Here is a 24,615-nt window from a genome sequence, read left to right on the forward strand (position 1 = left end):
TTGGGGTTTTGGCCATTTTAAGTATATTCATGTTCTTTGAAATGTGGGTTGCCATGATATTCCATTTGTGTATTTTCAGGAAAAAGTTTTAAAATATGTCTTATGGAAAGTACCTAAATATGACCAACCTCGAAAAGAGAAAAGTCTGGAGCAAGCTTTTATTACGGAGCAAGACTATCTCTGAAAGGCTGTATGTAATAGGAGCACCAAATTTTTATGACTTGTTTCAGAAAGCTGAGTTGGGACCAATAGTATGAAGCTATGGAGAGAAATAATTTAGGTTCAATATTTTTTTTTAAGGACAGAAAACAATTGGGAAGTAAAGTAGGCTTTCTTAAAAGGAGTGGGCATGCCTTTATCTGGAGGATAAAAGTGGCTGAAAGGTGATTAAGGATTCTGAAGATGAGCTTGCCCAGAGCATGTGTTTTGTTAGTGTTTATGATGTTTGATTCCATCACTGGTCATCTTAGTTTCAGTTCAGTTGCTCAGTCGTGTCCAACTCTTTGCAACCCTATGGACTACAGCACGCCAGGCTTCCCTGTCCTTCACTATCTCCCAGAGCTTGCTCAAACTCATGTCCATTGATTGAATCAATGATGCCATCCAACCGTCTCATCTTGTCATCCCCTTCTCCTCCTGCCATCAATCTTTCCCAGCATCAGGGTCTTTTCCAATGAGTCAGTTCTTTGCATCAGGTGGCCAAAGTATTGGAGTTTCAGCATCATTCCTCCAATGAATATTCAGGGTTGATTTCCTTTAGGATGGACTGGTTTGATCTCCTTGCTGAGCCGCTAGGGAAGCCTAACGTGTTTTACTGGCTGCTGATTAATAGCGAGTTGTCTTTGGTTCTATTTCCTGAAGTGTTTAAGATATTCAGGAAGTCTGTTAGTGTCCCTGAAGCTCAAGGGCTCAAGATTTATTGAGAGGAAGAGGCTAACTGGTGGTGACCAGATGCTGGTGACCTGAGAAGAATGAGCCACAGCAAAGATACTTTTAAAAATGAGCAAAAAGCAATGTTTTGCTCATTATATATTGGCCAGAGGGAATGATGAGAAGGAAAACATTTTTATTGCAAAATTGTATTTGCACTAATTTTTCAGATGTCAGAAAATGTCAGATGTCCTCTTTAGCAGGATTGCTGCTCTCTGCTCAGCAATATGCGTCTGTACTATTATCACAAGGTATGCATAAAGGGACCTCAGTTAGATACCCCACCACGTACATGCCAAGTAAATGGAAAGTCAGAATCTATAAACAGATTTCTCTTTCTCGCTTCTCTTTTCAATTCTGTGGTTTTTCTCTCTGAAAAAGAATGCTCATTTGGTTGAGAAGTTGGGTCCACATTTTCTTTCAAATGTGGATTTTCAAAATATCTTTTTACTGGACATTTTACTATGAGCAACACTTCAATGAGTCCCTAAATTTGGACTAAATACTAGATTGTATAAGAGATTTTACCCCTTTAAGTATGTTAATTAATTTGATCCTTTTCTTCTGGGAACTAGATAGACCATATCAAGGACAAATCTGCAATATCATCAGAATTTGATTAAACTAATTATGTACTCTTTAATTCATGCTATTTTTTACTGAGCCATTGTAATTAATATTGGGATAAAAGAACATATACTTAAGATGTGGGAAAGTAAACTGATAATGACATGAGAGAGGGGTTGCTGCTTCTGAATTTGGGCGAGTGTTCACTGAAGTTTGAATATTAAGGCTGAGCTGATTAGAAGATCTGCTAATAAATTTTATAGTGGGATTTCCTGTGCAGCTTAGGAGCAGAAAGCTCCCTGATACATCCCTCTGTTGTTTCTCTGTTTATCTTAAACACTTCATTTTAATGTTTTTAACCCCAAATTAACTAAATTTTCAAGAATGTTCTTTAAAAAATAAAACCTCACCAAAGAAAATAGACAGATGGGTATTAGCATGTGAAAAGATGCCCCACATTCTATGTCATTAGAGTCACGCAAATTAAAACAAGGAGATACCGCTACACACCTATTAGAACGGCCCAAATCTGGAACACCCAGCACCAGATGCTGGTGAGAACGCGGAGCGACAGGAGCTCTCATCACTGCCGGTGGGAATGTGAAAGGGAACAGCCACTTTGGAAGACAGTGCGGCAGTTTTCTGCAAAACTAAATGCAGTGTTAACCACATGATCCATTAATCATGCTCCTTGGTATTTAGTCAAAGGAGTTGAAAAATGTATGTCCACACAAAAACCTGCATATGAATATTTACTGCATCTTCATTCATAATTGACAAAACTTGGAAGCAACCAAAATATTCTTCAAGAGGTGAATGGATAAATAATCTGTGGTACATCCAGACATTGGGATATTTCTCAGCACTAAAAACAAATAAGCTGTCAAGCTATGAAAACATGCAGGAATCTTAAATGCATATCACTTAAGTGAAAGAAGCCAGTCGGAAAAGCCTCCACACTATAGGATTCCAGCCATGTGACATTCTGGAAAAGGCAAAGCTATGATGACGTAGAAAGCTCAGTAGATGCCAAGGGTTGAGGGGAGGGAGGGATGAAAAGGCAGAGTCCAGAGGATGTTTAGGGTAGTAAAACGGCTCTGTACAACACTGTAGAGCTAGACACAGGCTGTTATAGATTTGTCCAAACCTGAAAAATACACAAAGCAAAGAATGAAACATAATGTAACTATGGACTTTGGCTGATTATAATCTGTCAACATGGTTTCATCAGTTGAACACGCCCCCCCCACTCTGATGGAGGATGTTGATAATGGGGGAGATAAAGCATGTGTGCAAGTCAGGGGCATATGAGAAATTCTGTCCCTTCTGCTCAGTTTTGTTGTATACCTAAAACAGATCTAAAACATAGAATATTTTTTAAAAGTAATGAGTATATTCAAAGAACATGGTATACTAAAAAAAAATACAGTATTCAAAACAGAAACATAAAACCCATCTAACATAGAAGAATTTCAGTTTGCTAATTATTTTGAAAATACTTTAAGCTGTGCAGAAATTAACAGACATAAAAATGGTTTCATTGATTACCACTGTCAAAGACACTGGCAACACCTATTTTCAACTTTGACCTAGCTATACCAGCCTAAAAATGAAATATGGATAAATCATGATACATAAAAGTGTAGTTGTGTTATCTCCTTTTGGTATCTGGGGCTGGTTTATTTTTTCAATTTGTTAATCAGATGTATAAACACAACCTATTTGAGTCAGTTGGGGAGTGTTGCATGGAAATATCACCACGTGGCTTCATGGTTATGTATGTTTAATATCTGTAATTTGGGAAAATAATGAACACAGACGAGACTGTTTCTTTGGCCCGGAGGTATTCATCTGGTGGAAATAGCCATTGGAATAACATCGGCATAAAATTAAAGTCTCAGACCTGAGAGACTTGACTGATAGAAATATAATCATTAAGAGTTTAGAATACAAATTATCTGGTTTATTTTTCAACTATCTGTAAATATAAACTATTGTACAAAAAGGTATTCTTTGAAAGGTAAATCTAAATGCCCCAGAGGCTAACCGGTCTTTCAGAGTCCTGAAATGACTGAGCATTCATAAGTAAACCACCATTTTCTAAATAAAATGATTATTATACACACACAGACATACACAAATATATTTTTATATGTATGTGATATGTATATTCCTTATCAGCTGATGTAGTAAGACCTACCATAGCTATCTATTTTAGTGTGTATATATAATATGCATGTACATATTATACGTATACCCACAATTATAAATTCATACATGTTCTAATACAGTTTTTAAAACATATACGTATATTGACATTTTAAAAGTATAAGAGAAAAAATTTTAAACCTAATATCTAACTTCTTTTTTGTTCATTTATGGTATTGGTATAGAATCATTTTTCTCCCACTATAATCTTATTAATGGTGTTCTAGTGGCTTACTTTTTAAATATCATGCTCATCGTGACAACCTCATGCTACCATAGAATGTTAGTTAAAGGTCGAATATGTATTTAGTGTGGAGCTTATCATTAGTTATACCAGATGCAAATTCATGCCTTAAATAGTCTTGTTGATGTTAGTTTTGGGCTCTTGTCTGATCTCATCAGATTATTATTACTTTAACCCTCAAGTGGAGGGAGAAGAGCTTGCTTTAGCAGGAGGCAAAGGTTTAGTCTGGCATTTTCTCCTCCTTCTCATGTACCTTCATTATAAATATTATCGATCACATATGGTTTCCACGTAGGCATATTTTTTCACGTTTTTATTTTGTATTGGGATATAGCGATTAGCACACGCTGTTGTGGCAGTTTCCGTGAACAGTGTAGGGACCCAGCCGTGCACACGCATGTGTCCGCTCTTCCCCAAAGCCCCCTCCCACCCAGGCTGCCACACGACGCTGAGCAGAGCTCCCTGTGCTACGGTAGGCCCTTGTTATACATTTGTAGGATATCTTTAGGCTAAGTGTCCATGTTGTAAAGAGTGTTTGAGTTGAAGTAGTGGAGATAATACATCCTATAAACACATTTAACCAGAAGCCCGCCTTGTAATATAGAGTCTGCATCTTTATCGCCTTCTACTGGTAGAACTCCCACTCTGCCCTGATTTCCGTCCTTGACACTTAACTAAGAGACATTTGTCAATCCACTAGAAAATATTAGTAAAGCCTACGTTCTTTCTTAACTTTAGATAAATATGCAAATAAAACATTCGTTTTCCCTATGCCCCAGTGGATTGTCTTGACAAATCCTGGTGTGAACACAAGCGTGCCACTTTGGAGGCCCCTGACCCCCATGCATAATGGCAGGTGAATCAGCTCGCCACAAGAATACAGTTCTTTGGGCTGCCTATGTGCAAATAGCATCTCCAGTTTGCAAACTGTTTTCTAAACAGAGGCACAATTAAACATTTGTAACTTACTGAGTCTGGGCTAAAGTAAGCGTAGTACATTGAACACATGACTGAGCAGGGCTCAGATGAACGGCTCCATAATGATACAGGCAGGACAAGGAAAGAAGGTCGTGATTGCTTGGCTGCATTTATGCTTGGTGCTGTGTGCTTTTCCACTGCTGTATTAGTTCCATTCCTTCTTTGGCTTTCCCAAGTATTTATATAGTCCAATAAACTCTATACTTGTTGGATTCCAAAGGTACATGAAATCTCAAAGTTTAAAGGCCCCTAATGGCAACCCACTCCAGTACTCTTGCCTGGAAAATCCCATGGATGGAGGAGCCTGGTAGGCTGCAGTCCATGGGGTCGCTAAGAATCGGACACGACTGAACAACTTCACTTTCACTTTTCGCTTTCATGCATTGGAGGAAGAAATGGCAACCCACTCCAGTGTTCTTGCCTGGAGAATCCCAGGGACAGTGGGGCCTGGTGGGCTGCCATCTCTAGGGTTGCACAGAGTTGGACACGACTGAAGCGACTTAGCAGCAGAATATATCTAATTTAACTCCTCCGCAAGGCATAAATCCTCTCTACGAAGGCCTCAGAGGTGGAAGTCCAGCTTCTGGCTTTCCACTTGTAGAACGGACTGATTATTTCCTCAGTAGGTCAGATGTAATGGCTCCCATAATAGCTCCTAATCTTTTTAAGGTCAAACATCCACAGATCTTCAGCTGTAATAAACATGACAAAGAATTTCCAACATACTGATGAATTCCGTCTAGGATCCTGTGGTTTACTTTGCCAGCCTTTTTCTAAGATATGAAATATATATGCAATAAACATGAAACAGCAGTTCAGAATACTGCAAGTGGTTTGGTGCAGCATAAAAGTGATTCTGATAAGTCCTCTGATTTGGACCTCACACTCTTAATGTCATACAATTACTTTTTGAAGCAGATAAAATTTGATGATTCTTCATAATGCACGAGTCCACCAAACAGACCTACTGTTTTTAAAAATTTTTGTAAGCATTTCTGCTAAGAGCCATCTCTAATCATTTTTTTTTTTGACCATCTGACCTTTGAAAAGAATTAAATCCTAGAGGTTCTTTTTTCTGCTTGTCTATTTGTGTTCCTAATAATAGCTCTATTGGTATGTTTTGATTTTGCATCCCTGGTTTTATCTGATGAACTAGTGCTAAGCTTTGTATCATATTTATTGCTTTGCCCCCACACCCTGCTCCACTGACTTGACTTGAGTTTTTTCACAGATTCAGAACCTAAACTATGCATCATTTTATTTGCCAAGGAGTGTGATATACCTTTTATAACATCAGATGTTTGATTTGATTGGATTCCCTGTTGGCTCAGATGGTAAAGAATCCATTTGCAACGTGAGAGACCTGGGTTTGATCCTTGGGTCGGGAAGATCCCCTGGAGAATGGAATGGCAACCCACTCCAGTGTTCTTGCCTGGAGAATCCCATGGACAGAGGAGCCTGGCGGGCTACAGTCCATGGGGTCGCAAAGAGTCGGACACGACTGAGCAACTAACACACTTGATTTGATTGTCAAAGTAATAAAAAAATCATGTTGCAGAGCTATTGGGTTTTTTTGTTTTTATGTATTCATTTATGTATTGGCTTCGCTGGGTCTTGCTGCTGTGTGCAGGCTTCTCTAGGTGCAGGGAGTGGGCGCTCTCCTCTAGGTGTGGTGTGCGGGCTTCTCATTGTGGTGGCTTCTCTTGTTACCAGGCACGGGCTCAAGGGCTCGAGGGCCTCCGTAGTTGTACACAGGCTTATTGCCTCGTGGCATGTGGGGTCTTCCCGGATCTGGGACTGAACCCATATGCCTTGCATTGGCAGGTGGATTCTTAACCACTGGACCACCATGGAAGCCCTGAAACTATGTGTTTTTTTAAATAAGTTGGAGTGAAGTGAGGCTAGGAATGCATCACTAATGAAAGAAGGAAAAGGTGTTGAAAGACGGGACAGGGGAAGAAATGCAGGGTGGCAGCACAGAAATGTGAAGCGTTGGAGCCCAGGCTGTAAGGAGAAGCCCAGCCATGAGCGGCTGGTTTCCGTGGCCGGGCGTGTTCTGACTTCCGGGTTGGGAAGGGCTTTTCTACATGAGCCTTGTGTGCTCAGTCGCTCAGTCGTGTCTGACTCTGTGCAACCCCATGGACTGTGGCCCGCCAGGCTCCTCTGTCCACGGGATCCTCCAGGCAAGAACACTGGAGTGGGTTGCCGTGCCCTCCTCCAAGGGGTCTTCCCAACCCAGGGATCAAACCTAGTCTTCTGTGTCTCCTTTGTTCCACGTGTATTCTTTATGTGCTGAGCCACTGGGGAAACCCGTGATCCTTAGAGATTAATTGAATATTAGGATTAATATTAGCATCTCCAACCCTAAGATGAACTTGTGCAGGTACCACTTATCATGTTTGTAATTAAGATGAGGACAGTCCCCCGACTCTTCTGCCCCGTATATATGCACAACTCCTCCACGCCCCCATTGACATCTGTCAGGCGTATGCCACTCCGTGGGCCTGATGACAAAGTGGGCTTCATTGGCAGCTTCTCCCTTAGAGTGAATGAAGTTATTCAGTCCTTTTCTGAAGCAGGTTTTCATCTGCATATCTCTCACTTTCCATGAAGAAAGGATATGTTGCAGGACCATGAGGCCTCTATAAAACAGATCTTATGAAACTAACCTTTATGTCTGGGGCTATCCTGCCTATAAGTGCTTCCAGACTTTCAGTTAGGACCCCTGGTTGATGAGGAGCCTGGCTCAGCTTCAGAAAGAGCCTTGATGATTTAAAACAATGGAAATTGGCAAACTGTATCAGAAATAGGGACATAAATCTTTCCCGGATGCTTCAAATAAACTGAAAAGATAACCAAAAAAAAGCAACATTGCTCTGCTAAAGGAACAGCTTTCAAAAAGGTGAGTGTAGCTTTGCCCCTTCCTGTCTGTCTGGCTTGTCAAGAGGCTCTGGGTGGCAGGGAACTGTGGAAGTTGAGGGCCACATGGGCTACTTAGGGATTTGCTATAGGGAGATCAAATAATATAAGAGGGGAGGAATTGGGAATTCAGTCTGTCAGATCACAGCAGAGGGCAATCAGGACTTGTGGGTACTCCACCCTTTTGTCACTGCTAGATATTAACAGGCAGCCTTGGAGAGCTGCCTCTGCCGCTAGGAAATCTACCTTGTGGCTTAGAATCTCAAAAATTTGCCGATTTTCTATTTGGAGGCAATTTTAGCACTCCAGATTTGGTCAGTAAGGATTTTTCTGTAATTTCATATTTGTTTAATGTTTCTACAGCCTAGGGTTGTTGTTGAGTAGCTAAGTCATATCCAACTCTTTTGTGACCCCATGGACCATAGCCCACCAGGCTCCTCTGGCCATGGGACTTCCCAGGCAAGAGCTGGAAAGGGTTGCCATGCCCTCCTCCAGGGTATCTTCCCGACCCAGGGATCGAACCCATGTCTCCTGCTTGGCAGGTGGATTCTTTACTGCTGAACCCGCAGGGAAGCCAGGGTAGGTGCGTTGGGAACAGTTATTAAAGAAGTTGAGGTCACAGGGTAGGACTCATCCATCTCCTTCAAGGCTTAGCTTAAGCCCCGTTCCTTTGGTTGGTGATGATGCCACTCTCTGATTTGTGTCATGGCCCTTACTGTTTACAGCATCATTCTTAAAAGGTGTAGTATTTGTTGAGCTCTTACCATATGTCAAGCATTATCCTGACACTAATAGATTATTTTACCTAAGACCTTTAAGGAGCCCATAGGGAGTAGTCTTATCTTTACTTCATTATCACCAATATTCTCATTCTCTGAAGCTATGTCAGTCCAGTGATGTTTTCACTCCTCCAAGCTCTTAGATTATGCGGCAGAGCCAACGAAGAACTGAAACTCTTGAGCCCATGCTCTGTGTGCCATTATGTTTCTAAAAAGTGGTTTATAGGGCTTAGCTGGGAGTGGGGGGAGGGAATCACGACTATAAACGTATTTTCTTCTAAAATGCGTTTCAAAATTTAGTTTGTCTTGATTGTTGTCAGACCACCACAATTACCCATCTGCCTTTAAGAAATGGTGTGGCTTCCCCACCTGCTGGTCCCAAGTCCCAGTAAGAAGTTTGGGAGTAAGTCAGGGACGTTAGGTTTGACACTGAGAATCCATGCAGAGGCTGTGTTGACTGTATAATCTTAGAGATGATGTATTCCTGTACTGATAATACTTCTCAATGTTCTGTATATTGTCCTATGAATAAATATTTGGGTCTTTTAAATTAAGCTGTTTCCTCTGTCTACTCTCATAAACTCGTTTTTGTTTTTTTTAATTTATTTATTTTAATTGGAGGCTAATTACTTTACAATATTGTGGTGGTTTTCACCAATCATTGACATGAATCAGCCATGGGTGTACACGTGTTCCCCATCCTGAACCCCCCTCCCATTTCCCTCCCCATCCCATCCCTCAGGGTCATCCCAGTGCACCAGCCCTGAGCACCCTGTCTCATGCATCAAACCTGGACTGGCGATCTGTTTCACATGTGATAATATACATGTTTCAATGCTGTTCTCTCAAATCATCTCACCCTCACCTTCTCCCAGAGAGTCCAAAAGACTGTTCTATACATCTGTGTCTCTTTTGCTGTCTCGCATACAGGGTCATCGTTACCATCTTTCTAAATTTCCATACATATGCGTTAGTATACTGTATTGGTGTTTTTCTTTCTAACTTACTTCACTCTGTATAACAGGCTCCAGTTTCATGCACCTCATTAGAACTGATTCGAATAAATGGCTGAGTAATACTCCATTGTGTATATGTACCACAGCTTTCTTACCCATTCGTCTGCCAATGGATATCTAGGTTACTTCCATGTCCTGGCTATTGTAAACAGTGCTGCGATGAACATTGGGGTACATGTGTCTCTCTCAATTCTGGTTTCCTTGGTGTGTATCCCCAGCAGTGGGGTTGCTGGATCATAAGGCAGTTCTATTTCCATTTTTTTAAGGAATCTCCACACTGTTCTCCATAGTGGCTGTACTAGTTTGCATTCCCACCAACAGTGTAAGAGGGTTCCCTTTTCTCCACACCCTCTCCAGCATTTATTGTTTATAGACTTTTGGATCGCAGCCATTCTGACTGGCATGAGATGGTACCTCATTGTGGTTTTGATTTGCATTTCTCTGATAATGAGTGATGTTGAGCATCTTTTCATGTATTTGTTAGCCATCTGTATGTCTTATTTGGAGAAATGTCTGTTTAGTTCTTTGGCCCATTTTTTGATTGGGTCATTTATTTTTCTGGAATTGAGCTGCAAGAGATGCCTGTATATTTTTGAGGTTAATTCTTTGTCCATTGCTTTGTTTGCTATTATTTTCTCCTATTCTGATGGCTGTCTTTTCACCTTGCTTATAGTTTCCTTCGTTGTGCAAAAGCTTGTAAGTTTAATTATGTCCCATTTGTTTATTTTTGCTTTTATTTCCATTACTCTGGGAGGTGGGTCATAAAGGATCCTGCTGTGATTTATGTCAGAAAATGTTTTGCCTATGTTTTCCTCTAGGAGTTTTATAGTTTCTGGTCTTAGGTTTAGATCTTTAATCCATTTTGAGTTTATTTTTTTGTATGGTGTTAGAAAGTGTTCTAGTTTCATTCTTTTACAAGTGGTTGACCAGTTTTCCCAGCACCACTTATTAAAGAGATTGTCTTTTCTCCATTGTATATTCTTGTGTCCTTTGTCAAAGATAAGGTTTCCATAGGTGCGTGGATTTATCTCTGGGCTTTCTATTTTGTTCCATTAAACTCTTTTCGGATCAGCATACTGAAATTTTTACCATGCACTGCGCAGTCAAATTGGGTGCTTCCCAGGCGGCTCAGTGGTAAAGAATCCACAGGCCAGTGCAGGCGACGCAGGAGACATGGATTTGATCCCTGGGTCCAGAAGATCCCCTAGAGGAGGAAATGGCAACTCACTCCAGTGTTCTTGCCTGGAAGATTCCATAGACAGAGGATTCTGGTGAGCTACAGTCCATGGGGTCGCAAAGGAGTTAGATGTGACTTAGCGACTGAGCACACGCATATGCCGTCATAGCCACACTGGGCTCAGAAGCCTAGAAGATTCTCTTTGCTGGGAGCTGCAAAAACTGTCCTCCACTGGTCTTTTACCCATATACTTTTCTTCCTTCTTTTAGTGTAAGAAAGCTATCTTCTACTGATTTATTATATATTCCCTACCAATGGCGAGCACAGTGTTAGGGATACAAAGAACGTTCACAAATATCTTCATCCTAACAAAGAGCAGAGATAAAAAGAAACCAACCCATCAGCTTTTTTAAATTTCCAATCATTTATTCAGCTTGACTATGCAAGTGAATTTTCAGCCACATTGAAGCATTTTTAATTAAAGCTGTGCCCTCACTCCAGCCAGGTTGGTAGTTCTGCCTAAATTAACTGATCCCCGTTAATAATGGGGAGCCACAGTGGGTGGCATTTTAATTTAGAATTATTTTCTAGAATTTGAATGGTGTCTCACCACGACTCACATACCAACTGCTTATCACTTTCTGCTGCTACCATGTCTCTCTCCGCAGCAGATAATGGGGATTTTAAAAATAAACTACCTGCAGTTTGCTTTTCACATTGCTGATTATGCCCCAAGTCATTTTCAGTACTGATGAATTCCATAGGGTGGTTTTCACTCTTTCTTGCCAAATGATATATAACTACAGCTTAATGATCCCTTCTTCAAGTGCCAGGGTGCCACGCTGTAGTGATAAAAGAGACTAATAGTAGGAGTGAACACTGAGGGCTGGAGAGAACAGAGTTGGCTTCCCAAACAGTTCCAAGCTAGTCACTGGAATAGGCTTCCTGTTAAATTGACCTCCCTAACAGACGAAAAACAGGGTTTGTGGAGTAAAAGAACTAATTTAAATAAGGCAACTTATGTTGGTTTAAGTACGTCTGTTGGATCTAAACAATGAAAAGAGGTCATCACCAAAGCAAATTCAATTTTGTATCATGGGTCCTTGAGTGTTAGTCAAGGTTATTTTAGTTCTAGGCAACAAATGCTGACTCTGGCTGAAAAAAAAAAGCACAAACAAATTTCACAAAAGGATGCTGGTTAGTGCTAAATATAGGGAGAACTGAAGTGAAATGATAGTCACTCAATCGTATCCGACTCTTTGCAACCCCATGGACTATATAGTCCATGAATACTGGACCAGAATACTGGAGTGGGTAGCCTTTCCTTCTTCAGGGGGTCCTTCCAACCCAAGGATCGAACCCAGGTCTCCTTTATTGCGGACGGGCTGTTTACCAGATGAGAGGTTCATGTCAATATCAGTGCCTCTGCTGTGGGAGCCAGACGTAGACAGATGGCCCCAGCAAAGTTTCCCAGAGAAAGTAATGCTGGCTCTGAGATCTGAAGGATGAGAAGGAATCAAATAAACAAAGAGAAAAGCAAAGAGCTTCCAAGGCACAAGGAACAGCATGGAGCGTGGCAAGTAGGTCAGTCAATTCAGTTCAGTCGCTCAGTCGTGTCCAACTCTTTGCGACCCCATGAATCACAGCACACCAGGCCTCCCTGTCCATCACCAACTCCCGGAGTTCACTCAAACTCATGTCCATCCAGTCGGTGATGCCATCCAGCCACCTCATCCTCTGTCATCCCCTTCTCCTCCTGCCCACCAGTCCCTCCCAGCATCAGAGTCTTTTCCAATGAGTCAACTTTTCACATGAGATGGCCAAAGTATTGGAATTTCAGCTTTAGCGTCATTCCTTCCAAAGAACATCCAGGACTGATCTCCTTTAGAATGCACTGGTTGGATCTCCTTGCAGTCTCTCAAGAGTCTTCTCCAACACCACAGTTCAAAAGCATCAATTCTTCAACGCTCAGCCTTCTTCACAGTCCAACTCTCACACCCATATGTGACCACTGGAAAAACCATAACCTTGACTAGACGGACCTTTGTTGGCAAAGTAATGTCTCTTTTTATATGCTATCTAGGTTGGTCATAACTTTCCTTCCAAGGAGTAAGCGTCTTTTAATTTCACGGCTGCAGTTACCATCTGCAGTGATTTTGGAGCCCCCAAAAATAAAGTCTGACACTGTTTCCACTGTTTCCCCATCTATTTGCCATGAAGTGATGGGACCAGATGCCATGATCTTAGTTTTCTGAATGTTGAGCTTTAAGCCAACTTTTTCACTTCTCCTCTTTCACTTTCATCAAGAGGCTTTTTAGTTCCTCTTCACTTTCTGCCATAAGGGTGGTATCATCTGCATATCTGAGGTTATTGATATTTCTCCCAGCAATCTTGATTCTAGTTTGTGCTTCTTCCAGCCCAGTGTTTCTAATGATGTACTCTGCATGTAAGTTAAATAAGCAGGCTGACAATATACAGCCTTGACATACTCCTTTTCCTATTTGGAACCAGTCTGTTGTTCCATGTCCAGTTCTAACTGTTGCTTCCTGACCTGCATGTAGGTTTCTAAGGGGCAGGTCAGATGCTGTGGTATTCCCATCTCTTTCAGAATTTTCCACAGTTTATTGTGATCCACACAGTCAAAGGCTTTGGTATAGTCAGTAAAGCAGAAATAGATGTTTTTCTGGAACTCGCTTGCTTTTTCCATGATCCAGCAGATGTTGGCAATTTGATCTCTGGCTCCTCTGCCTTTTCTAAAACCAGCTTGAACATCTGGAAGTTCACGGTTCACATATTGCTGAAGCCTGGCTTGGAGAATTTTGAGTATTACTTTACTAGTGTGTGAGATGAGTACAATTGTGCGGTAGTTTGAGCATTCTTTGGCATTGCCTTTCTTTGGGATTGGAATGGAAACTGACCTTTTCCAGTCCTGTGGCCACTGCTGAGTTTTCCAAATTTGCTGGCATATTGAGTGCAGCACTTTCACAGCATCATCTTACAGGATTTGAAATAGCTCAACTGGAATTCCATCACCTCCACTAGCTTTGTTCGTAGTGATGCTTTCTAAGGCCCACTTGACTTCACATTCCAGGATGTCTGGCTCTAGGTCAGTGATCACACCATCGTGATTATCTGGGTCGTGAAGATCTTTTTTGTACAGTTCTTCTGTGTATTCTTGCCACCTCTTCATAATATCTTCTGCTTCTATTAGGTCCATACCATTTCTGTCCTTTATCGAGCCCATCTTTGCGTGAAATGTTCCCTTGGTATCTCTAATTTTCTTGAAGAGATCTCTAGTCTTTCCCATTCTGTTGTTTTCCTCGCATTGATCACTAAGGAAGGCTTTCTTATCTCTCCTTGCTATTCTTTGGAACTCTGCATTCAGATGCTTATATCTTTCCTTTTCTCCTTTGCTTTTCTCTTCTCTTCTTTTCATAGCTATTTGTAAGGCCTCCCCAGACAACCATTCTGCTTTTTTGCGTTTCTTTTCCAAGGGGATGGTCTTGATCCCTGTCTCCTGTACAGTGTCATGAACCTCATTCCATAGTTCATCAGGCACTCTGTCTATCAGATCTAGGCCCTTAAATCTGTTTTTCACTTCCACTGTATAATCATAGGGATTTATTTGATTTAGGTCATACCTGAATGGTCTAGTGGTTTTCCCTACTTTCTTCAATTTAAGTCTGAATTTGGCAATAAGGAGTTGATGATCTGAGCCACAGTCAGCTCCCGGTCTTGCTTTTGCTGACTGTATAGAGCTTCTCCATCTTTGGCTGCAAAGAATATAATCCATCTGATTTTGGTGTTGACCATCTGGTGATGTCCATGTGTAGAGTCTTCTCTTGTGGTGTTGGAAGAGGGTGTTTGTTATGACCAGTGCATTTTCTTGGCAAAACTCTCTTAGTCTTTGCCCTGCTTCATTCCGTATTCCAAGGTCAAATTTGCCTGTTACTCCAGGTGTTTCTTGACTTCCTACTTTTGCATTCCAGTACCCTATAATGAAAAGAACATCTTTTTTGGGTGTTAATTCTAAAAGGTCTTGTAGGTCTTCATAGAGTCGTTCAACTTCAGCTTCCTCAGCGTTACTGATTGGGGCATAGACTTGGATTACTGTGATATTGAATGGTTTGCCTTGGAAACGAACAGAGATCATTCTGCCGTTTTTGAGATTGCATCCAAGTACTGCATTTCAAAATGTTTTGTTGACCATGATGGCTACTCCATGTCTTCTAAGGGATTCCTGCCCACAGTAGTAGATATAATGGTCATCTGAGTTAAATTCACCCATTCCAGTCCATTTTAGTTTGCTGATTCCTAGAATGTCGACGTTCACTCTTGCCATCTCCTGTTTGACCACTTCCAATTTGCCTTGATTCATGGACCTGACATTCCAGGTTTCTATGCAATATTGCTCTTTACATCATCGGACCTTGCTTGTATCACCAGTCACATCCACAACTGGGTATTGTTTTTGCTTTGGCTCCATCCCTTCATTCTTTCTAGAGTTATTTCTCCACTGATCTCCAGTAGCATATTGGGCACCTACTGACCTGGGGAGTTCCTCTTTCAGTATCCTATCATTTTGCCTTTTCATACTGTTCATGGGGTTCTCAAGGCAAGAATACTGAAGTGGTTTGCCATTCCCTTCTCCAGTGGACCACATTCTGTCAGACCTCTCCACCATGACCTGCCTGTCTTGGGTGGCCCCACACGACATGGCAGGTAGGTCAGGAAGCTGAGATAATAAAGAGAGTTACGATGTCATCTGAGGCTGAGAAATTGCTTTCAAAAGACTGTCAGTGTGTAAAGAGTTTGGGAGCAAAAAGGCTCTTTACGAAGTGATGCAATTTGCTGCACTGAGAGTTGTAAGCCAAGTGCACAAAGAATGAGGAATTAGACGGGCTGACATTTTACATGGCTCTGTCTCTGCCAGTCAGTCACATTAAGTGTTTGCACTGATTCTGCAGGACCTTTCTTATTCACTGAGCCATATGATGGATGTGTTTGGTCCTGAAGCACATGGATGGCTTTTCCCATGTGTTGAAGTAGTATTTTCCACTTCTACACAGCTTCAAAAAGACCACCACAGGTTTGAAAGCAGTTTAACACACTTTGGTTCTGTTAATGATATTGATGACCAGCTGTTGTAATATTAACAACACTGACTATTATCATGGCAGAGATCCAAATGAACAGAAGAGATTTGTTATATAGATCGCTGAATTATAGATTAAGTACTTCATACAAATGAAAATCCTTTACAACGAGACTTATAAGCAGCATGAATTGGTTTCTTGCTGCCAGCTACTGTGAGTAGGCAAGTGTGATGAAAAGGTATAGAAAATGAATCATCTCTATGAAAACGGAGCTTTGAATCCACTTTTATTTTTCTTGAAGATTACCTTCTTGCTTTGTACTCATACATAATGTCCACTCACACAAACACACAAAAGTATTTTTCATCAGGCTTCTTTCAAATCGGTGGCATGATACAGCTTTTGGAAAGTTCAACTTGGAAAATACTCAGCCATGTATCACAAGTCAATTTTTTTTTCTTAAATATTTATTTCCTTTGGAAAAAATGGAATAGCTAAAAGGAAAGCAGAAGATATTTCTTTAAAATACCTTCAGTTCTATTTTTGTTGTTGGTCAGTCACTTAGTCGTGTCTGATTCTTTGTGACCCCATGGACTGCAGCACGCCAGGCCTCCCTGTCCATCACCAGCTCCCAGAGTTTACTCAAACTCATGTCCATTGAGTCGGTGATGCCATCCAACCATCTCATCCTCTGTCGTCCTCTTCTGCTCCTGCCCTCAATCTTTCCCAGCGTCAGGGTCTTTTCAGTTCTATAGTCATTCTATTTTTCATTTATTGTAGTATAGTTGATGTATTAGGGAAGTTACAGGTGTATAATATAGTGATTCACAATTTTAAAGGTTATATTCCACTTGGTTATTTTAAAATATTGTCTGTTTTCTCCATGTTACACAGTATATCCTTGTAGCTTATTTTATACAACAGTTTGTACCTCTTAATTCCTACCCTTGTATCGCCCCTCCTACCTTCCCTGTCCCCACTGTAACCACTGGTTTGTTCTCTCTGTGAGTCTGCTTCACTTTTGTTATACTCACTAGTTTGTTATTTCTTAGATTCCGCATATGAGTGGTATCTTATGGTTTTGTCTTTCTCTTTCTGACTTGCTTCACTTAGTATGATAATCTCTAAGTCCATCCATTTGCTGCAAATGGCATTATTTCATTCTTTTTTATGGCTGTATAGTATTCCTTAGATGGAGAGAGAGGCACACCTTTATCCATTTATCTGTTGATGGACACAAGTTGCCTCTGTATCTTGGCAGTTGTAAATAATGCTGCTGTGAATATTGGGGGGTGTATTTCTTTTTAATTAGTGTTTCGGGGATTTTTGGATACATACCCAGGAATGGAATTTCTGGAATGTATGGGAGTTCTATTTTTAGTTTGTTGAGAGCCCACCATACTGTTTCTACAGTGGTTACACCTCTTTATGGAGAAGGCAGTGGCACCCACTCCAGTGCTCTTGCCTGGAGAATCCCAGGGACGGGCGAGCCTGGTGGGCTGCAGTCTATGGGGTAGCACAGAGTCGGACACGTCTGAAGCGACTTAGCAGCAGCAGCATACCTCTTTATACTCCCAGCAACAGTTTATGAGGGCTCTCTTTTCTCCTTGTCCTGGCCAGCATTTGTTAGTTTTGCTCTTTTTGACGATGGCCATTCTGATGGGTATCTTGCTGTCGTTCTGATTTGCATTTCCCTGATGCTGGTGATGTTGAGCATCTTTTCCTGCGCCTATTCGCCATCTGCATTTCCTTTTTTGGGAAAATGTCTATTCAGTTTCTCTGCCAGTTTTTTAATTGGTTGTGTCTGTGTTCTCCATGTTTTGTTTGTTTTTTTGATGTGTTTTTTTTTTTTATGTTGAGCTGTATGAGCTATCTATATGTGTAGTATATTAACCCTTTATCTGTCATATCATTTACAAGTATTTTCTCCCATTCAGTAGGTTCCATTCACTTTGTTTATGGTTTCCTTTTCTGTGTAAAAGCTTGTGGGTTTAATTGGTCCCATTTGTTTATTTTTTGCTTTTAGTTCCTTTGTTTAGGAGATGGATCCAAAAACATACTGCTCTAATTTACGTCAAAGAGTGTTCTACTTATGTTTTCCTCAGAGTTTTCTGGTATCCAACCTTACATTTAGGTCTTTAATCCATTTTGAGTTTATTTCTGTATATGGTGCTAGAGAGTGATGTACTTGCATTTTTCGCATGCAGCTGGCCAGTCTTCCCAGCACCACTTGTTGAAGAGACTGTCTTTTCTCCATTGTATGTTTGCCTTCTTTGTTGTCAATTAATTGGCATAAATGCGTGGGTTTATTTCTGGACTTTCTATTCTGTCCCATTTGATACTCAGTGTTGTGCTTAATAAAATGAGATTTCACGTGTTTCATTATTACAGGCTCATTATTCATTATTAAAGGTTAGAAATTATTTCAGTTCTGGCTTTGTTTTGTTGAGGGGAGGGGTGCATCTCAAACACTGAAATTAAAAGTGATGAGAGACTTAAGGACCTTATTTCTGATGTTTAGGTTAAAAAAAATTGTTTGCATGTTTGAATCCTTCATTTCAACTCCTTTATCTTTTACTGTATAGTAGATGCTTACACAGTGTTTCCTTAGCTAATTCTTTTCAGCAGAATTCACCATGTAAATGTTTATTGTTATCTAAGCTTTTTTAATGACTATTAAAATTTTGGAAAATAAATAAAATCACAGAAAAAAACGATGAGAGAAGCCACTGAGGATTTAACTGGTGTGACAGCCATTCGTGTGAACAAAGCGCTAGGGTGTTTTCCTGCAGTGCTCCTCGTTGCAAACTCAGCATTTTGGTGAGCTTATCTTAATGCATGGCTCCTCTAAGCTGGGTTGGAGAGCGACCTCCCCTCTTCTTCCATGTCTCTCAGAGGACTCTGTGACTGACCACAGAGCTGCAGTGGGGCTTGAAATGGATCCACTGAACTATAAGGCCCGTGGCCAACGTTAAGCTGAGTTCTGTGTGTTTCATGTCCTGGATATATAAAGCTTTCTTCCTTTCCCACTTTGTATTCCTCCTAATACTATTTATATATATTTGTCTTTTTTAGTACATGATAAGAATATATCATTGTCTCCTTGCAGAGCAGAAACTGTTTCTATTCCCACAGTGCCAACTTACCACATTGATTTCAAAGAGAACATATGATCCAACCACCAAAAGCTGACCTAAAAATAGACTTTGCAAACAAACCATTTCCAAGTCAATGGCCTCTAAGGAGTGTGTCTGTGCCCACATGTACACACACCTACGTGGCATCACATAGTATGGTCAGTCTGCATTCCATATAAATACAAGTGTGTATAGTTGATTTTTATAAATAAAATGTATTATTTCTAAAACATCTGTATTCATGTGTGGGCAAAGACAAGACATTTAACCAGTGCTTTGTTAGTTTGATTTTTTTACTTTACCATTCATCCTCTTCATTTTCCTGAGTTCCTTTAAGAAATACATATATTCTTTTATCTGTAGTGTATTGACCTGAGATAGACTGGCAGATGTTTCTCCAACAAAGATGAGTTTACTCAGGATCAGCAGAGAATTGTAACTTGGGGTCTGTAACCATGGCAAGCCATATGCCATGCAGGTCCCAAGATGACAGAGAAAGGGGAACGCTTTCATAGAGGGGAAATGGAAGTGGGGAGGACTGTGGTAAATGAAGAGTCCATGGCTTTTCACTGGCTGAGACCTTGCCAGGAAAGAAGACTTTCTCCTTCCTGTTGGGCTCAGCCATGTCCCAGGGTGTGAGGGCTCCCCCTGCTGGTCTCCTAACTCTATTTGAGATTTCCGTTTATTAATTTTTTTACAAGAAACACAAAGGAAATAAAGCTTTAGAGCACTGGTAAGAGTTCTGATAAGAGTGAAGAGCTGACTCATTTGAAAAGACCCTGATTCTGGGAAAGATTGAAGGCAGGAGGAGAAGGGGACGACAGAGGATGAGATGGTTGGATGGCATCACTGACTTGATGGACATGAGTTTGAGCAAGCTCTGGGAGTTGGTGATGGACAGGGAGGCCTGGTGTGCTGCAGTCCATGGGGTTGCAAACAGTCGGACACGCCTGAGCGACTGAACTGAAGAGGTTGTTTGGCTCAGAGTAAGTGTAAGTGAAATGTAGATAAACGCTCTCCTAATGATAACTTAGTTTGCTGTTGTTTAGAGTTGATTTCATTTCCTTTTTTTTTAATTTTATTTTATTTTTAAACTTTACATAATTGTATTAGTTTTGCCAAATATCAAAATGAGATTTCATTTCCTGATAGATTTGAAGGGATATGTAACTTTGATTTGGGGGTTTTAAGAAGGTGGTGGTAGGAGTTCTAGTTTTCACTAGAACTTGACTTTAGGAACAAAGTTATCAGTGGTTCCCTTGTCCTGGAAACGGCTATGTAATAAATTGTACTCATGCATTTCCTGACATTTATCTTAAATAGAAATTCCTGCATTAAAGGAATGTGGATATGCCTTCAGTAGTTACTTCATTCAGAATTTTACTGAGCACCAACTTTATCCAAACACTGTCTCAGACTCTGAGAACACAGGATGAATGGACTGTAGTTCCTCCTCTCAGGAAACTGTCTTTGCTGAAGAGCCTATTCCTACAGGTTAAGCTGCGGGTGCTGTTGGCGCTGGTGTGGGCATGCACGCTGTGTTCTACCTGCCTTATTTAATTATGAGGATTCTTGTAGCATTTTTCAATGCAAATAGATCCTAGGGAAAAAGAGTTCTGAAAAGTGAAGAGTCCCAGTACTACTCCCAAGGCACCATAAGGGAGGCAGTCTTGGAGAACAGAAAGTACCCGGGGCTTTAAAGCCATTCAGACCTCGGCTGAAACCTCCAGCCTAGCATGTTTCAACTCTCAAGCTCTGGGCTTTGCCAGTGACCTGAAGATGATAAAAACTGCCTCTCAGTGGTGTGCTAAAGATCTGAGATCTTTTGGGTAAAGTGTCTGGCTTCTGGTCAGCACTTACTACTTGCCTAGGTTCGTTTAAATATGGTCGTAAATTAATGTTATCAACAGTTTAGTATGGGAGAGCCAGCCTGCCATTGTGTTCAAGAGCCCTTTTCTGGAACCCACCTGCCTGGGTTCCACTTCTGGTCCTGCCATGCTCTACTTTATTTAATTGTGGGGAATCTCTCTGGGCCACTGCTTTCCCATTGGCAATTTAAATAAAGGGTCAGTTCAGTTTAGTCACTCAGTCAAGTACGACTCTTTGTGACCCCATGGACTGCAGCACGCCAAGCTTCCCTATCTGTCACCAACTCCCAGAGCTTACTCGAATTCATGTCCATTGAGTCAGTGATGCCATCCAACCATCTCATCCTCTGTCATCCCCTTCTCCTCCTGCCTTCAATCTTTCCCAGCATCAGGGTCTTTTCAAATGAGTCAGCTCTTCACATCAGGTGGCCAAAGTATTGGAGCTTCAGCTTCAGCATCAGTCCTTCGAATGAATATTCAGGACTGATTTCCTTTAGGATGGACTGGTTGGAACTCCTTGCAGTCCAAGGGACTCTCAAGAGTCTTCTCCAACACCACAGTTCAAAAGCATCAGTGCTTCGGCGCTCAGCTTTGTTTATAGTCCAACTCTCACATCCACATAAGACCACTGGAAAAACCATAGCTTTGACTAGATGAACCTTGTGGGAAAAGTAATATCTCTGCTTTTTAATATGCTGTCTAGGTTGATCATAACTTTTCTTCCAAGGAACAAGCATCTTTTAAATTCATGGCTGCAGTCACCATCCGCAGTGATTTTGGAGCCCAGAAAAATAAATTCTGTAACTGTTTCCATTGTTTCCCCATCTATTTGCCATGAAGTGATGGGACCAGATGCCGTGATCTTAGTTTTCTGAATGTTGAGCTTTAAGCCAACTTTTTCACTCTCCACTTTCACTTTCATCAAGAGGCTTTTGAGTTCCTCTTCACTTTCTGCCATAAGGGTGGTGTCATCTGCATATCTGAGGTTATTGATATTTCTCCTGGAAATCTTGTTTCCAGTTTGTGCTTCATCCAGCCCAGTGTTTCTCATGATATACTCTGCATATAAGTTAAATAAGTAGGGTGACAATATACAGCTTTGACATACTCCTTTCCCGATTTGGAACCAGTCTGTTGTTCCATGTCTAGTTCTAACTGTTGCTTCCTGACCTAAATACAGATTTCTGAGGAGGTAGATCAGGTGGTCTGGTATTCCCATCTCTTTCAGAATTTTCCACAGTTTATTGTGATCCACACAGTCAAAGGCTTTGGCATAGTCAATAAAGCAGAAGTATGTTTTTCTGGTATTCTCTTTTTCAGTGATCCAGCGGATGTTGGCAATTTGATCTCTGGTTCCTACACCTTTTCTAAAACCACCTTGAACATCTGGAAGTTCACAGTTCATGTATTGCTGAAGCCTGGCTTGGAGAATTTTGAGCATTACTTTGCTGGCATGTAAGATGAGTGCAATTGTGCGGTAGTTTGAGCATTTTTTGGCATTGCCTTTCTTTGGGATTGGAATGAAAACTGACCTTTTCCAGTCCTGTGGCCACTGCTGAGTTTTCCAAATTTGCTGGCATATTGAGTGCAGCACTTTCACAGCATCATCTTTCAGGATTTGAAATAACTCAACTGGAATTCCATCACCTCCACTAGATTTGTTCGTAATGATGCTTTCTAAGGCCCACCTGACTTCCCATTCCAGGATGTCTGGCTCTAGGTGAGTGATCTCACCATCGTGGTTATCTGGGTCATGAAGATCTTTTTTGTATAGTTCTTCCGTGTATTCTTGCCACCTCTTCTTAATATCCTCTGCTTGTGTTAGGTCCATACTATTTCTGCCTTTATTTAAATAAAGAGTAAGTTAGTGTTAATAATACAATGTTAAGAATAGTTCCTGGTATGTACTAATTACTATATGAGTTTTGTTAAAATTAGATAACACTAGCTTTGATTCTATGGAATCTACACTTATTAAATTAGACAAAAGCTTTCAAGATTTGGGAGACATTTTTATCCATTTTTCAATAATGAGATGACAGTGATAATATTAAAGCAAACTGCTAACTAGATTATCTCCAGCCATGTGTTTGATGTGTCTCAGTAAAAAAGATCACTAAGTGGACTAAGAAGATTTTGTAGAAATAATTGTACTTTCATTCCTGTTTTGGGTGCTGTTCTTTGTTTATTTTTTTGTTGCTAAATAACTTTAAGCTTGCATGTACATTGTATGCGTGCTTAGTCGCTCAGTCGTGTCTGACTCTTTGCAACCCCATGGACTATAGCCAGCCAGGCTCCTCTGTCCATGGAATTTTCCTGACAAGAATAGTGGAGTGGGTTGCCATTTCCTTCTGCAGGGGGTCTTTCTGGCCCAGGGATCGAACCCCGTTCTGCCTTGTAGCCCAGGCACATTAGGGGAACACCAAATCAGGCTTGCCTAGCCTCCCTTCTGCCTGGGGTCAGCAAGGCCTCGGGTGGGAGGGCTGTGTATCTGGGAAGTACAGATTTTCAGCATTTAGAGATGATTTATTTCAACCATCACATTTCATTGCTAGGGTAATAAAATTCCAGGGTGATTAATTCTCTCGTTTGCCACCTTGGAAATGTCTGAAGGTGAGAGATGTTGGAATTAATGGTTAAAATGTAACTTTTAAAATTACCATGGTGTGAGTCAGGATTTCCATAACCTGTTTTGCTCATTATTACCAATACTGTCAGGCTGAACGTAGTTTCACAAGCAGACTCACCAACATGACTCACGTGGAATCAGCAGTGACATTTCTAGCAACGGAGTCTCAGCTGCCATCATGGTCAGAGAGCCAGATGTCACCGTTGCTACATTGCTAAAGTTATGTGGGAGTGTAGTGGCGCCCACTCAGTACTCCTGCCTGGAAAATCCCATGGACGGAGGAGCCTGGTGGGCTGCAGTCCATGGGGTCGCTAAGAGTCGGACACGACTGAGCGACTTCACTTTCACTCTTCACTTTCATGCATTGGAGAAGGAAATGGCAACCCACTCCAGTGTTCTTGCCTGGAGAATCCCAGGGACGGGGGAGCCTGGTGGGCTGCCGTCTATGGGGTTGCACAGAGTCGGGCACGACTGAAGCGACTTAGCAGCAGCAGCAGCAGTGAGATTGTCTGGATGTTATTCAGGCCAAGGAGAGTCTTATCTTACTAAGTGTCAGTACTGCAGATGTCAAAAGCCGAATTTATGTGATTTTTCCTCCCAAGATTTTAGAGATATTTTTTAAAACATCAGTAAATTACCATGTATTCTAAGAAACATTGGAAAAGATGGTATTTGTGATACACATTGTCTAGTCTTAAAATTTTGTTTGGTTTCTAACACTGACTATTTGATATTTCATTTTGTTATATATCATTAAACAAGGTAACATTAAATAACTATCTTTTGATATTTAACTAATTTCATCTCTCTCACACTACTCTTTAAATGATCAGATCAGATCAGTCGTTCAGTCGTGTCCGATTCTTTGCGACCCCATGAATTGCAGCAGGCCAGGCCTCCCTGTCCATCACCAACTCCTGCAGTTCACTCAGACTCACATCCATCGAGTCAGAGGTGCCATCCAGCCATCTCATCCTCTGTCGTCCCCTTCTCCTCTTGCCCCCAATCCCTCCCAGCATCAGTCTTTTCCAATGAGTCAACTCTTCACATGAGGTGGCCAAAGTACT

At 41.1% G+C, this 24,615-nt stretch overlaps 1 protein-coding gene across 5 annotated transcripts in view; it reads left to right on the top strand.

Moving 5' to 3' along the window:
• The window catches only part of LOC112581457, a 134,637-nt gene that overhangs the window by 84,951 nt on the left and 25,071 nt on the right, over positions 1-24,615 (top strand). The gene's annotated exons all lie outside the window — the stretch shown is intronic.

The sequence above is a fragment of the Bubalus bubalis genome, chromosome 22 (assembly GCF_019923935.1).
Source record: "Bubalus bubalis isolate 160015118507 breed Murrah chromosome 22, NDDB_SH_1, whole genome shotgun sequence".
Lineage (NCBI taxonomy): Eukaryota > Metazoa > Chordata > Mammalia > Artiodactyla > Bovidae > Bubalus > Bubalus bubalis.